Genomic DNA, 16328 nt, shown 5'->3' with positions numbered 1-16328 from the left:
ATACCCCCTCCCCTCACAAAAAAGGTAGAAACAGGATTTAGCCACAGAACACATCTTACAATGAGGCCACCAGGCCGGTTGCCAAATGAACACCACAGGCAGTAAGTACTACAGGAATCAAGAGGAAAAATAAATTCTGACTTATTCATGAGCAGATGGATCCTTCTATGTAAAGCTTTAGCATTTCAAGTCAGAAGGGATCTCAGCACTCAGCTACCTTACAAACTGTGACATCACACAGATAAGGTCTAAATGACTAAAGAGATACAGACCTAGCCAACTTGGTACCCAACACAGGATGCTCTGACTGAAAGTTGGGGTGCCCCTCCAAGTGACATCCCCTCCAGATCATCAGGGTGAACTGCCCAATAAATGTTCCAAGCTTTCTGGAAGTTTCCTTAGCACCATTCAGGAGAAAGGCAATGCAAGAGTTTCGTCTCCAAACTCTGTTCTAGAGGCCCCTGGAGAAAGAATTTATGATCTGCGGTGTCTCTCGTCCCTCCCTTGACATTTATTGGCGTCTTGATGAGTGTCAGAGTGATTTTTCTGTCAACAGCTTCTCATTAGGGGCCTGGTGATGTTCTTTGTGACCGCGATTTTACTTGGAGATTTGCCTGATCACTGTGAGGAGAAGAGGTTCCACTTAGAAAACATCCATCCCTGCAGCAGCAAGGAGCTCAGATAATACCACTTAAACACTCCTCTGGGCTGACAGCCGCCCTGGGGCTCTGGCACTGACTTCAGACAACCAGCCAGCTTCCAGCGTGGGGCTCCCCATCCTTTTAAAGACATATTTCAGGTCTGATTCTCTGTTTCTTTTTAAAATGAACTACAGAGAACTTGCTGGTGAAATGATCACTAGGATTCACTTCTCAGAGACAACAAGAGCTCACCATGAATGACGAGTCCCGCCTTGGAAAAGTCTGGAACCAGCAGGTATTGGTGCAAGGTGTCTAGTTTCCTTAACGGACTGTTTACCTTGCCCCTGACATGCACTGTCTGCACACAGCAATGCTTCAGGAAAGCATCTGGGGACATCTGAGGCTCTTGTCATTCATCAGTATGGATGTCAGCCTTCATACACCCTCCTCCATCTTCCCTACCACCAGATACATAAATCTAGCCTGGATAAATATTTTTTACCCCCAAAAGGATTTTTAAATTATTATGAACAATTTCAAACATAGGGAAAAATCAAGAGGATGAGTAATAAACTCCCTGGTACTCATGGCCCAGCTTTCATAGCCGTTATGGCCAGTCTTGTGCTGCCCGCCCTGTCCCTGCTCCTCCCAGCCAACCCCTGACTATGCTGAAGTGGATCCCAGAGTCCCCTTCTCAGAACAGAAAATGCTGCTGTCTCCCAGGATATCCCAAGAGTCTCAGGAGCCCTGCACCCAGGACCAGGGCAGGCAATGACAAGCAAGCACAAATTCTCTCATCTCACAACAACCCCCTTGGATGTCTTTCCCTGAGGTTCCGAAGGATCACTTTCCAAAATAACTACCTCCATGCAGACCTGGGCTCAGGCTCTGCTTTCTGAGAAAACCCAGGCTGAGATGCCAGCCCAAGGGAGGGGCGAAGAGAGTTCCAAGAATCCAGTAAAGGGAGGGAGTCCTGGTGTGATCACCTGGCACAAGACCACTGTTGAATTACTCCTTAGTCTCAGCACTTATAGCTGCAGTTCCAAACGTCTCCAGCAGAGGGCAGTGGTAGCTTAGCTCTAGATAGAAATCTCAGTGGCCTAAATGCAGCCATGAAGTTCTGAGACCTACAAGACCTTCTAGAACTAACACCAAAAAAAGTTGTTTTTTTTTCATGATAGGGGACTGGAATGCAAAAGCAGGAAGTCAAGAGATACCTGGAGTAACAGACAATTTTGGCTTTGGAGTACAAAATGAAGCAGGGCAAAGGCTAACAGAGTTTTGCCAAGAGAACGCACTGGTCATAGCAAACACCCTCTTCCAACAACACAAGAGATGACTCTACACCTGGACATCACCAGATGGTCAATACCAAAATAAGACTGATTATATTCTTCACAGCCAAAGATGGAGAAGCTCTATACAGTCAGCAAAAACAAGACCGGGAGTGGACTGTGGTTCAGATCATGAACACCTTATTGCAAAATTCAGACTTAAATTGAAGAAAGTAGGGTAAACCACTAGACCATTCAGGTATGACCTAAATCAAACCCTTACGATTATACAGTGGAAGTGACAAATAGATTCAAGGAATTAGATCTGATAGACAGTGCCTGAAGAACTATGGACGGAAGTTCCTGACATTGTACAGGAGGCAGGGATCAATACCATCCCCAAGAAAAAGAAATGCAAAAAGGCAAAATGGTTGTCTGAGGAGGCCTTACAAATAGCAGAGAAAAGAAGAAAATGAGAGACAAAGGAGAAAAGGAAAGATATACCCATCTGAATGCAGAGTTCCAAAGAATAGCAATGAGAAATAAGAAAGCCTTCCTAAGTAATCAATACAAAGAAATAGAGGAAAACAATAGAACGGGAAAGACTAGAGATCTCTTCAAGAAAATTAGAGGGAATATTTCATGCAAAGATGGGCACAATCAGTTCAGTTCAGTTCAGTTCAGTGGCTCAGTCGTGTCCGACTCTTTGTGACCCCATGAATCGCAGCACGCCAGGCCTCCCTGTCCATCACCATCTCCCGGAGTTCACCCAGACTCACGTCCATCGAGTCCGTGATGCCATCCAGCCATCTCATCCTCTGTTGTCCCCTTCTCCTCCTGCCCCCAATCCTTCCCAGCATCAGAGTTTTTTTCAATGAGTCAACTCTTCTCATGAGGTGGCCAAAGTACTGGAGTTTCACCTTTAGCATCAGTCCTTCCAAAGAACACCCAGGACTGATCTCCTTCAGAATGGACTGGTTGGATCTCCTTGCAGTCCAAGGGACTCTCAAGAGCCTTCTGCAACACCACAGTTCAAAGGCATCAATTCTTCGGCGCTCAGCCTTCTTCACAGTCCAACTCTCACATCCATACATGACCACAGGAAAAACCATAGCCTTGACTAGACAGACCTTAGTTGGCAAAGTAATGTCTCTGCTTTTGAATATGCTATCTAGGTTGATCATAACTTTTCTTCCAAGAGAGTAAGCGTCTTTTAATTTCATGGCTACAGTCACCATCTGCAGTGATTTTGGAGCCCAAAAAAATAAAGTCTGACACTGTTCCCCTGTTTCCCCATCTATTTCCCATGAAGTGACAGGACCAGATGCCATGATCTTAGTTTTCTGAATGTTGAGCTTTAGGCCAACTTTTTCGCTCTCCTCTTTCACTTTCATCAAGAGGCTTTTTAGTTCCTCTTCACTTTCTGCCATAAGGGTGGTGTCATCTGCATATCTGAGGTTATTGATATTTCTCCTGGCAATCTTGATTCCAGCTTGTGGTTCTTCCAGTCCAGCGTTTCTCATGATGTACTCTGCATGTAAGTTCAACAAGCAGGGTGACAATATACAGCCTGGACACACTCCTTTTCCTCTTTGGAACCAGTCTGTTGTTCCATGTCCAGTTCTAACTATTGCTTCCTGACCTGCATACAGATTTCTCAAGAGGCAGGTCAGGTGGTCTTGTATTCCCATCTCTTTCAGTATTTTCCACAGTTTATTGTGATCCACACAGTCAAAGGCTTTGGCATAGTCAATAAAGCAGAAATAGATGTTTTTCTGGAACTCTTGCTTTTTCGATGATCCAGCGGCTGTTGGCAATTTGATTTCTGGTTCCTCTGCCTTTTCTAAAACCAGCTTGAACGTCAGGGAGTTCACGGTTCACGTATTGCTGAAGCCTGGCTTGGAGAATTTTGAGCATTACTTTACTAGCATGTGAGATGAGTGCAATTGTGCGGTAGTTTGAGCATTCTTTGGCATTGCCTTTCTTTGGAATTGGAATGAAAACTGACCTTTTCCAGTCCTGTGGCCACTGCTGAGATGGACCACAGCCTTGTCTAACTCAATGAAACTAAGCCATGCCGTGTGGGGCCACGCAAGATGGCCAGGTCGTGGTGGAGAGGTCTGACAGAATGTGATCCACTGGAGAAGGGAATGGCAAACCACTTCAGTATTCTTGCCTTGAGAACCCCATGAACAGTATGAAAAAGCTGACCTCAGAGTATGCTATAAAGACTGCTCCCTGATTTTTCATTCTGGGTGGCCATCAGAGGAAAGACCCCATATCAGGGTTCTCAAGCTCAGTACTGTGGACATTCAGGGCCAGATGAGGCTTTGTCATGTAGCTGTCTGTGCAATGCAGCTTCTGTCTGCTCGATGCCCATAGCACCCTCCCCAGGCAGCTGTGACAACCGATTTTGTCTCCAGACTTTGCCAAATGTCTTCTGGGACAAAGGGAGAGAAAAGATCACTGCCAATTGAATTGAGAAGCTCTGCTCTGGACAATCATCTGGCCAGTTAGTTTATTAGCTAAACATAGTACTGATGCTGCAAATGAGGCCAGAACCGTGTTTTCATGCCTGCCTTGGGCTGCTCACATCAGAGGGTAATGTGTACTGAGAGCTCTCAGGCACTGGGCCAAGAGCTTCCCACATAACTGGAGGCAGGGGAAGAGGGAAGCTGCTTCTGTGCTAGACCCAGGCCCTCAGAGAAGAGCTCAGCATCCTTCTCTCCCCCAACATAGATTCAGTGCTCAGAAAGCATTAAGGGAAATGGGAATATTGTTGAGGATGACCTGAGGAGATGAAGATAAGCCTCTTCTGAAGACTCTGGCTTTAACGTTTCTGTCCTTGAGAACAAAGTTCCTTGGCCAGGCCTGGTGGAGGAGGGGCAGAGTCTTCTGTCTTTGGCTCCAGCTCACTCCGCACTCCTCACGAGGCAGCATGACCCCTCCAGGGTACCCCATTCTGAGACCCTTATCCAAGAACCCCTCCATCAAAGAAGTTTCCTGCTAACAAAGAAGGTTTTTCTCCATATTGTTACACCTTCCTTTTTCTCATTTTTATTGATAAGGATGTCAAGGGCTTGTTCCCAAATCTCACAGCTAAGAAGTGACAGAAATAGGACTCAAGACTCCAGATGCAGAGAAGGAAGGAAACTCCGTCAGGGCGCATGATACTTTAACCAGCTCACAAAAAAATGTTTTCATGTTCATTTCTTCTAAAATCAAAAGAATGTCATCATAAAATATAATTTTAAATTTCTTTCATGGAGGAAGGAGCCCATCAAGTCAAAAGTGCTTGGGGTCCCCTAAAGTCATCCTGCACCCCAACATTGAGCTCTGCCCTTGATACACACCTGCTTAATACAGGTCCAGTCTTGGTCCAACATAAAGCTGACCTTAATACTGGCAGAAAATGTAAACATACAGGTCTTATCTATTGTGGGGTCGTATTATGGTATCATTTTCATAGATTCATTTATTCACTCAACAAACATTTCAAATAGCTTGCTGTAAATGAAAAAAAACTTTTTAATTATTAAACTTTCACTTTAAATATTACATTAGTTACAAGTAATGAAAATGATCTATATATTTTTAATCTGAGGCACTGTGATCTCATTAGATACTTCTCCAGCCCTGGACCGGGGGTGGGGAATCATGTTCCTCTGCTCCTTTTACCGCACCATCTCTGTACCAGTGGGAGATGAGTGATGTCTTATTCTGCTCAGGCAGCATCACAAAATATTTCCATAAGAAAAAAACCTGAACAAACTTTTTTGCCAACCCAATACCATGGACTAGGACGCTTAAACAACAGAAATTTATTTTTTTTAGAGTTCTAGAGGCTGGAAGTCCAAGGTCAAGGAGCAAGCACAGTCCGGTCCTGGCGAGTGCTTTTCTTCTTGACTTACAGATGGCTGCCTTCTCCTTGAGTCCTCATGTGGCAGAGAGAGATCTCTGGTGTTTCTTCCTCTGCTTATAAGGGCACCAGGCCCATGGAATCAGGGCTCCACTCTTATGACCCCCTTTAACCTCAATCACCACCTTGAAGGCCCCCATCTCCAATTCAGTCACATGAGGGGTTTGGGACTTCACGTGAATTTGGGAGGGACAATCCAGTCCACAGCTGGTGTATTGGTCAAACAGTTTATAACGTATATCTTTAGTATTCTATTGCAAGTTTGCTCTAAACAACAAAGGAGGAAGGGTGTAGTTCCTGGAGCATTCTTGCCAAAAACTTCACCTCTTCTCTGTTCCTTTGCTCCAATCACTACAGAATTTAATGACCTTGTACCCTGATAGCAATCTCTTCTTTCATGGCTGGAGCTATTTGGAGTGAGATGGGATGTTTTGGGTTGGGCTTGGGTTTGTTCTTCTTTTCTACTTTGAGAATAAGAAAAGGCAGGATTCTCACGTAGGAAGGGTGGCAAATTAATTACTGTAGAAAGAAAATCTATCAGAATTGATTATTCTGTTCAGTGGCTAACATTTCTCAGTAGGCTCTCGTACTCGCTAAGCTCCATTTCTCCACAGTTGGCTATGATTCTGAATAGTCCATTTTAATGGAGATATGAAAAAGAGAAATAAGATTTTTTGAAAATGTACTTAGTGGGGGCACAAAGTTATACCATTAATTGTATTTCATTTGGTCTCATCTTAAACTCCCTGAGCACAGTCCCTGTTGGCTGAACGCACATCTTTCTGATATTAGCATAATGATTGCTTGACATTGACATGCTTCTCAGACGTTTAATCTGAGATAACTCTTCCCTAACCACCCAGTCTGGAGTCCTCTGGTCACACCATCCACCATCTCACTTTAATTCTCTTCTCAGCAGTTACAACTCTGATTTTCTTTCTTTCCTCAGCTCTTACTCCCTCTCTTGTCTATTTTCTTGCACTACAATTATCAGCTTCATGAGAGCAGTCACCTTGCCTGTCTTCTTCACCTCTGTACCTCTCATTTTAAGGACAAGTCTGGCATAAAGTAGGCACTCAACCATTGTTTGTGGAATTAACAAATGAGTGAATGAATGAGTGAGCTCTTGGCAAGGAGGAGAAGGCTTCTTATCTTGGTTCAGTTTCTGGCTTTGCTTGGAGAGCTCTTTACAATTAGTGAAAGGATTACAAAAGGAAGAAAGGTCAAGGAGAAAGAATTCTTAACAGAGAAAGAGAATGAAGAGGTGGAGAAACAAGGATGAAGCGTGGGAACTCGAGAATTCCCCTTGATGGTGAAAGACCTGTACCCCGAAAACTAGAAGATACTGATGAAAGAAGCTGAAGATGCTACAAATAAATGGAAGGATATTCCATGTTCATGGATTAGAAGAACTAATATTGTTAATATGCCCATATTAACTAATATTGTTAATACTACCCAAAGCCACCTTGAGCTTTAATACAATCCCTATCAAAATTCCAATGGCATTGTTCACAGAAATAGAACAAATACTCCTAACATTTGTATAGAACCAAGAAAGATTCCAAATAACCAAAGCAAGCTTGACAAAGAAGAACAAAGCTGGAGGCATCATGCTTCTTGATTTCAAACAATACTAAAAGCAACAGCCATCAAAACAGGATAGTATTGGCATGCTGCTGCTGCTAAGTTGCTTCAGTTGTGTCTGGTTTTTTGCAACTCTAAAGACTGTAACCCATCAGGCTCCTCTGTTCATAGAATTCTCCAGGCAAGAATACTGGAGCGGGTTGCCATTCCCTTCTCCATGGGATCTTCTCAACCTAGAGACTGAAATCAGGTCTCCTGCATTGCAGGCAGATTCTTTACCATTTGAGCCACCAGGGAAGCCTAATTGGGAAAACTAGATTGCCACATGCAAAAGGCATTGGATTCAACATGTTTAGAGTCAGCATTCTATAACATGATGCTGTATAACAAAAATAATTATTTTTCTTATTAGAGAACTACTATGCACCTAATAAAAGTTTGTAGAGAGAGGCACTGCAGGAAATCAAAAGAAGTATGAGGGTCCTACTCATTAGAGTGTCCAAGAGTGGATTAAAGCTGTCTTCACTTTGGTAGCTCAGAAACAATCATCAATGATTGTCAGAATTTCCTCCTAGGGCCATGCATATTAGAATCACCTGGAATGTTTCATACCAGACCCGCTGAAGCAGAACCTCAGGGTTTGGAGGAATGCAGGTATTTGCAATTTTAACAAGTTCCTCCGTTGATCCTTATACAGAATATCAAGAGAGGGAGAGACAGAGAGACAGACCGAGTGATCAAGTAGAAAATATGTCTGTACAGCACACACAAGTTTGCATTTAATAACCCTCCTCCACTGCTGTTTGTTTTGTCTAGTCCTAAAGTTGCCTTTAACAAGGGAGTAGAAATCCTTGCCCATGAAGCTTGTTTGCTTTTTAAATGATGCTTTGATTTCTTGGTCGGGCTGGGTTTATATTGCCCTTGGCATCCTCTCAGAGAATTTTACTGCCAGTGAGAAAATGTGTCTGTTGACCTCTCTACTTATTCCTTCCACTTTTTTGTTAGATGCTTACTTGAGTTTATTTTTATTTATTTATTTTTTTTGGCCTCACCATGTGGCATGTGAGATGTTAGTTCCATGACAAGGTCTGAACCCATACCTCCTGCAATGAAAGTGCGGAGTCCTAACTACTGGATCTCCAGCAAAGTTTGTAGAGAGAGGCACTGCAGGAAATCAAAAGAAGTATGAGGGTCCTACTCGTTAGAGTGTCCAAGAGTGGATTAAAGCTGTCTTCACACATGGAGCCAGTCTTCTGCCCAAGAACCAGGCTGAATCAGCCCCAAATTCTGAGCAAACCTCTGGTCTACTGGGCTTTATTGTGTTCCCTAGGGACTGCAAGGAGATCCAACCAGTCCATTCTAAAGGAGATCAGCCCTGAGTGTTCCTTGGAAGGAATGATGCTAAAGCTGAAACTCCAGTACTTTGGCCACCTTATGTGAAGAGTTGACTCATTGGAAAATACTTTGATGCTGGGAGGGATTGGGGGCAGAAGGAGAAGGGGACGACAGAGGATGAGATGGCTGGATGGCATCACCGACTCGATGGACGTGAGTCTGAGTGAACTCCAGATGGTGATGGACAGGGAGGCCTGGTGTGCTGTGATTCATGGGGTTGCAAAGAGTCGGACACGACTGAGCAACTGAACTGAACTGAACTGAGGGAAGTTACAGAGCAAGAGCTGGCAATGGAGGAGGTATCTTAATATTTGGGTCTTTATCATTCCTGGCAAAATGATATGGAGCCATGAAATCTGGATCAAGGCAGGAATGTCTTTAAGACCTTATTATACCATTCCTAACAACACTTTACTGAATTTTCTCATTGCAACACTGTGTTAAGCACATCACATTAATTTTTTTTTTCCTCCCAAGCAAGATTTCAACAACATGAAGGAGCCAGCCTGCACTGAGAAAAGCACCAAGAGTCAGGCCTGTGTACTTAGGGTGTCAGGAAAAGAGCTTTTCCAGGTGAGCAAATGCTTTGTTTGTTACCATGTCCATCGCTTGTCCCTGGATTTGCTCCCACGTCTTTAATGGGTCTTTTCTCCTGAGCCCTCTCCCAACAGATATTATTTAATAATACAGCTTTTAATTAATATATTTACTTATACCCTGTATTGTTCTGAAAAGTAATTATAGCAACTCATAGCTATACTGCATATGGCAATGAGCACTCATGGATTCGACATGCATGGAGCACTTCCTATGTTTCAGGCTCTGTGGGAGGCTCTGGAGCAACAGCATCCACGTTCTGCTGGGCTCTCTCAGGTCCCTCCTGCACACATGCACAGTTTCCCAGCCGGCAGGGATGTGTGGGGAGTCCGTTTCAACCCTTTGGCTCTCCCATTCCAAGAGTTTCTGTTAAATTTGTAGCTGGCTCACCACCTACCTCAATCAGGAGACATTCTCAAACCTGCAGAGATGGGAGTCTTCCCCATTTGTCTCCTGCCAGTTTCTCCTGCAATGCTGCAGGTTTCTACCCATTGCCCAACTTTGACTTGACCCTTGGCAGTGAACTTGGTCTTTTTTTCTGGTCAATCCCTTGCTGATAAAATTTCTACCAGAACTGTGAAGAGGGCTGGGATGGAGGCAGACACAGAGGCTGTAGACCCTGCTGTTCTTGCACAAAGCTCTATTTATTTTTCATGAGTAAATGCTTCTCAGTTTTTTGTCCAGTTTCATGCTGTTTGCGGAGGAGAGGATTTACCAACCTTTTCATGCCATAATAGCTGGAAGTCTGGCCTCAGAAGTATTTCCTCAAATGTTTGGGATGCGACAAGAATGTCCTCCTGGCTTTCTGTTGTTTCCAGGTCCGTGTGGTTCTACACTTGTGCTTCATTATCTGCCCCACCCTTGAAGGCACTGAACTTAAGAATAATGATCCAGAGTGAAAAGCTAGACAAGGCCTTAAATGTGCAATGGAATGTACAAATAGTGCTCAGGCCTGTGTGCCACACCCTCTTGGACAGAAAAGCGTTCATAATAAGGTCCTTATCTTCAGGGCCCCCCAAATCCCAGGGGAGATGGGGAACATGGATACAAAGAGATAACCAACAATGCAATGGCTGGAGCCCGTGATAAGCACAGGGCTATTTTCTGTAGGCTGCAAAGGACAAGAAATGATTTCTAGGACTTCCTTGGCAATCCAGCAGTTAAGACTCAGTGCTTCCTTTGTAGGGAGCACACACAGTTTCAATCCCTGGTCAGGGAACTAGATGCCCTATGCTGCAATTAAGAGTCCAGAGGCCACAACTAGAGACCCTGGCGCCGCAGTGAAGATTGAGGATGCCGAGTGCTGCAACCAAGACCCGGTGCGCCCAAATAAATAATTTTTTTTAAAGAAATAATTTCTCAGGTTTAGGACATTCAGACCCTTTGTGTAGTTTGTTAGGTTTCTTGTCCATTACTAAATGTTACTTACGTACTTGGAATGAAATTGCCGACATTGCAGGGAATAAACTAGTGTGTCCTAATGGAGAAGAGTTTGGGAGGTGGAGTGCTAGGGTGTCACCTTGCTTCTGGTATTTACTGAATCCCACATCCCAGCTCTGCTGCTTTAGAGCTGTGAGATCTGAGAAATCCATTTCTGCATCTGTGCAGTGCAGAAGTGGGGAAGTGGAAGTCATCTTTAATTCAAATGCCCTGTGGTTCTAAGGGAGAAGAGAGCCTTTCCCTACAGTCTCTAGAAGATATGATTATGTTTGCTTCCACGTATCTCAAGGATTAGTCACTAGATTTGCCCAAAGCAATACTCCCCAGAATGGTTAATTAAGCAGGGATTCTGAATGTTTTAAATTTATTTTAGTAGGAATATTTTGAAAACCCGACGAAAGATATGACATTTGTATCTGGGCAAAGTAAAGGACATGCTCCTATACAAACAGAACGCTGTCTAGAATCACAGGCAACTGACAACCCAGGTGAAGGACTCTCAAGAGAAAAAAATAAAAAACTATGAGAAGCTTCAAATCCTTGAATTCAGCTCTGGCTGCGATAGGCTTCTCAGTCTTTTTTAAAACAGTCAAAGAAAACCAAAGTGCAGGTCTAAATTTAAAACTAACCTAAGAGAATCTGTTACAGAAAATGAAAATTGCTCATTGCTGAAAAAGCCTCAAGAACAAGAAAATCTCACTTTTCACAGAATTCCAGGCCCAAGGGAGGAATGAAAAATTAAAGACATTAATATTTATCACAGCCAGAGAAGGAAAACCTGCAGGAAATGATGAGTGAGGCTGCAGCAGCAATTATAACCCAAGACAGGAAACTAAAACAGGAGGCTTATCTCATTAGTTAATTTGAATGCAGCACCATAGGGGGGTATTTTGGCTTGTTGCCTCAAAGAAACCTTTAATCCTTCCATAGAAGGAGTATTCAGAGATCATCTGGAGAGTTATTAATGCTCTTTCAAACCTCTTCTCTTTGCCCTCTCCCTTTTGGAAAACGTAGAAGAAATCTGGTTAGGTTAAGTGAGCATTTTAAAAACCATGTTACATAGAACCAGCCCACGGACTAAACTACAGATGTGTTGGACAGAAGAGAAGCAGAGCCCAGGGGTTCAGCAGAACCATGAATTTCGTGCTTACTGCTGCTTTGGCTGCCCAGGGCTGCCTCCAGGTCAGAGGTTACCCAACACCCAAGGCAGGCACTCCCATTCTGCAAAGTCACAGGCACCACTCCTGCTGTGTTTACAGGCTCCCTAGTCGTCAGGGGGAAGGGTATCCTGCAGAATGACTTTGGGGACAAAAAATAAATGCAATGACCTGCGTGTTCTTCTCTTTCAGGTCAGTGCTTTTTGCTGTTTAGAAGTCTGCTGAAGCAAGCAGTGTCAGAGCCCCCACGTCCTTAGTCTCTACAGACTGCCTCAAATCCCAACAGTGATTTTTTGAATACTGATTCGGGTCCTAATATTCCTTCATAATCCTCCCAACAGACCCCATCTCTCTCTGAGGTAATCAAAGTCCTTGTCAGTGCTGGGTTTCCTGGCTGCCTTTTGTTTTGGGGGAGGCGGAGGCATACCACGTGGCATGTGAGATCTTATTTCTCTGACCAGGGATCGAACCCCTTTCCCCTACAGTGGGATTGCAGAGTCCTAACCACTTGACCACCAGGGAAGTCCCTGGATTCCTTTCCGATGCCCACTTCTCTACTCCCTGCACTCTAGCCCACCTGCCTCTATGCTGTGTCCAGAGTGCTCTGAGCTCACTCCTACCCCCAGGACCTTTGCACCCCTGCTCCCATGCATGGAGAGCTCTTTCTGAATCCCCCAGTATCTACAAGGCTCACCCTCACTTCTTCAGGTCTCTGTTCATATGTTACCTCATCAGAGAGGACTTCCCAGCCCCACTGCCTAAAATAACAGCACTTCTTTGTGCCTCCCTTAACCTTCTTTACTTTCCTTCATAGCACATATCATTCCCTGACATTCCTATAGATCCTCTGGGTTTGAATGGGGATTTTTCTCTTGTTCCCTAACCATATCCCTAAGACTTAGAATATATCTGACAAATAATAGACATTCAATAAATATTTTTTGAATGAATCCTATTGGTTATTCTGCCTGCTTGGGTGGATAATAATATTAACTATTTTCTTTCTGATAGTGAAAGGTCATATATACAAAAATGCACATAATGCATATGTACAATTTAAAGAATATATCCAAGAATATCCATGTACTTCCATGCACATCCATGTACTTCCACGAAGTGTACCTGTGATATCTTCTAAGGTAACAACATAGATTTTCTGTCAAGTTTAAGTACTAAATTCTTTTCTATTATCAGTCGGTTAGAACTCTCTTTGATGTAAATACCAGAAAGGCTGCCTCAGAGTGGCTTAAACAATAAGGAAATTTATCATATAAAGTTCCAGTTTTAAAAATTCATAAGCAGATACATGTGCCCCGGTGTTCACAGCAGCACTATTCACAGTAGACAAGACATGAAAGCAACCTAAATGTCCATCCACAGAGAAATGGATGAAGAAAATGTGGTACATATATACAATGGAATATTACTCAGCCAAAAAAAGAATGAAATAATACCACCATTTGCAGCCATATGGCTGGCTCTAGAGATTATCATGCAAAGTGAAGTAAGTCAGAAAGAGAAAGACAAATACCATATGATATATTACTTATATGTGGGATCTAAAATATAACACAAATGAACCCATCTATGAAGCAGAAACGAACTCACAGACATAGAGAACAAACTCGTGGTTGGCAAGGAAGGGGAGGGATGGATTGGGTTTTGGGGGTTGGTAGAAGCAAACTATTATATGTAGAATGACTAAACAACAAGGTTCTACTTGTATAGCACAGGGAACTATAGTCAATATCCTATGATAAACCATAACAGAAAAGAATATGAAAAAGAATGTATATGCGTGCGTGTGTGTATATATATATATATATATATATATATATATATTTGCACAGCTGAATCACTATTGTAGAGCAGAAGTTGACACAACATTGTAAATCAACTATACGTCAATAAAAGGCAGTGATGCAAGCTGGGATGGTGTTCACAAATGTCCACTGTCCCCTTTCACCAAAGTGCTCCCGACCCATGTAGGTCAGAGTAAGTTTATCCAACTGTAGACATATTCTAGCAAAATTCATGTCTGCTCCCAGCACAGAGCACTCAAAGCAGACAGACTGACTGACAAAAATAGGCAATGGCACCAAGTTGACCCAAGAGTCCTAAAAACATGACCTTTCACCCACAAGAGCGAAATGACCAACACAGTGGCTCACCAGTGACACTCCGATTATACCTCAGTGTGACAGGAATGGTATGACAACCTGCAGGAATGACACTTCTAAACTGTATCTGTTACCGAAACACCAGTCTGTGTACCCAATGCACAGTGAGGCCAAACAACACCAAAGCGTTTGGAGCAGAGAAAGGTTTACTGCAGCGCCACACAAGGAGACGGATGGCTCAAGCCCTCCAAAACCCCAAACTCCCTGGGAACTCTCAGCAAAGCCCTTTTCTAGGGATGGGGAGGGAGGTCTCCAGACCCCATCCAGCCGTCATCACTGAGAAAACCAGGCGCGCAGGATGCAACCAGTGCTCAGGCTCCTCAGGCTGCCTGTATGGCAGGTGAAGGAAGGGCAGGTCCTGCAGACGGTGACCCCGGCAGACGGCCGCTGCCATGAGGTTGCAGAGGTGGGGGAGACGGTCACCTCCAGGCCTGGGCCTGGCCAGTGGGTGGCACCTGCTGAGGGCTCTGGAGCCTGCAGGACACGGCCCCCAACCTGTTTCCTGGGCCCCTCAGTTCATCTGCCAGCCGGAGGCCAGGATCCGCCTCTTACCTCACTCTCCCGCCTGACGACCACCACTCCCCGACCACCTCTCCAATGCCCCTGTGCTGAGCTGGACCGCTAACAGTAGCTCACAGACAGTTGCTTGCTTGGGGGAGGGGCCATTACGGTGCTGACCAATGGCTGAGCGAGACCACTAACGGTCACTCATTGACAGTTGGTTGCTTGGGGGAGGGGCCCACTCTGGTGCCAGACCAATGGCTGAACAGGACTACTAATGGTCCCCTCCCCGTCCCCCCCACCTCCCACCCAACTGCCCAACTGTTGCCTGGTAACAGGATGGGGGAGATGGTGCAGAGCGACCCAGATGACTCAGTAGCACTGAATTACATATCTAGCGGACAATGTTTAGGAAGATAAAAGGATATTTAATGGATTTTGAAGAGATTCTATCAAAACATGAACTATTATAGTGAGGACAATAAAGAGATAAGTCTCAGTTCTCCCAAATGATGCCAACTAAATGAGCAGCTGTTAGCTATAATTATCAAAATTATAGTGTGATGAGAAGCCATACTTTACACAATTTGGGGGAAATTTCTATCTATTACAGATCTATTATTAAAAAGAAAATTATAACAATTTAATGAGCCAAATGAATTTTTCTCCATAAAATACAGTAAGTAGTTTCTTCCAAGTTGAAAAATTAAAAAGGGGAACTTAAGTCTCAGGTCACTGTATTTCTCACTTCTAGTAAGTATGCTGGAGCAAGAGATTTAACAAATATTTACTGAGAACCTAAATCTTTTTTTCAGCTTGAATGTCCCTGATGGTGTTTTGAGCAAGGAGACAATGGCTAGCATGACCAACAGTTCTGCACATGGAAAATCCAGGCACTAAGTAGTGAAATAACTCACTTTTGGGGAAAGAATTGAGCCCACTCAACAAGAAAATCTCCATTACTGGCCCATGTTCAGTTATGTTTTGATGTTGGTTTTTTTTTTTTAATTAATTAGTTAATTTGGCTGTACCAGGTCTTAGTTGTGGCATGGGAAAGCTTTAGTTGTGGCATTCGAACTCTTTAGTGGTGGCATTCGAACTCTTTAGTGGTGGCATGAGGGACCTAGTTCTCTGACCAGGGATTGAACCTGGGTCACCTGCACTGGGAGTGTGAAGTCTTAGCCACTGGACCACAAGGAAGTCTCTGTTGATTGTTTTAAAGGACTAAAGTAGAAAAAGAGAGGAGTCAATATCTGAGAATGAGTAAGAGCTAGGACTCCACCTGGGGATGCCACATTGAAGATTTTGTTCAATTTTTAAACTCAGTTTTGTATCCCACAGTCCATATCTTTTTTTCTTTTCATTTTTTTCCCCTTCTTTATCCAGGGAAGCCTAAAGAGTAGAAATAGCTGGCGGTCCCCGAAGTGATATAATCTGAGGGCCACCTAGGAAAGACCTTTACTCCAAATGCTTTCTCTACCACTGCCATGAAATTCTACCACTGGAGATCACTGGGGGAGGAACAGATATTGTGCCATCTTCAGGGGTCCCCCACTACATTGCATATATTCCTGGGAGACATGATAAGACCCTGGGCAGTCAACGCCTGAGTCATGAGAAACAAGTTAGGCAGTTGT

General features: G+C 43.9%; 1 long non-coding RNA gene across 1 annotated transcript; it reads left to right on the top strand.

Annotated features, from left to right (window-relative positions):
- The first annotated feature begins 9013 nt into the window (after positions 1-9013).
- Positions 9014-12956, top strand: LOC120869276. The gene is made up of 2 exons (XR_005722507.1): positions 9014-9389; positions 12203-12956. It is a non-coding gene; the product is annotated as an uncharacterized LOC120869276 (long non-coding RNA).
- Positions 12957-16328: the final 3372 nt, after the last annotated feature.

Source organism: Oryx dammah, unplaced genomic scaffold (assembly GCF_014754425.2).
Source record: "Oryx dammah isolate SB20612 unplaced genomic scaffold, SCBI_Odam_1.1 HiC_scaffold_10, whole genome shotgun sequence".
Taxonomy (NCBI): Eukaryota; Metazoa; Chordata; class Mammalia; order Artiodactyla; family Bovidae; genus Oryx; species Oryx dammah.
The sequence above is the reverse complement of the archived record's forward strand: the minus strand, read 5'-3'. Positions and strand labels throughout refer to the sequence as shown.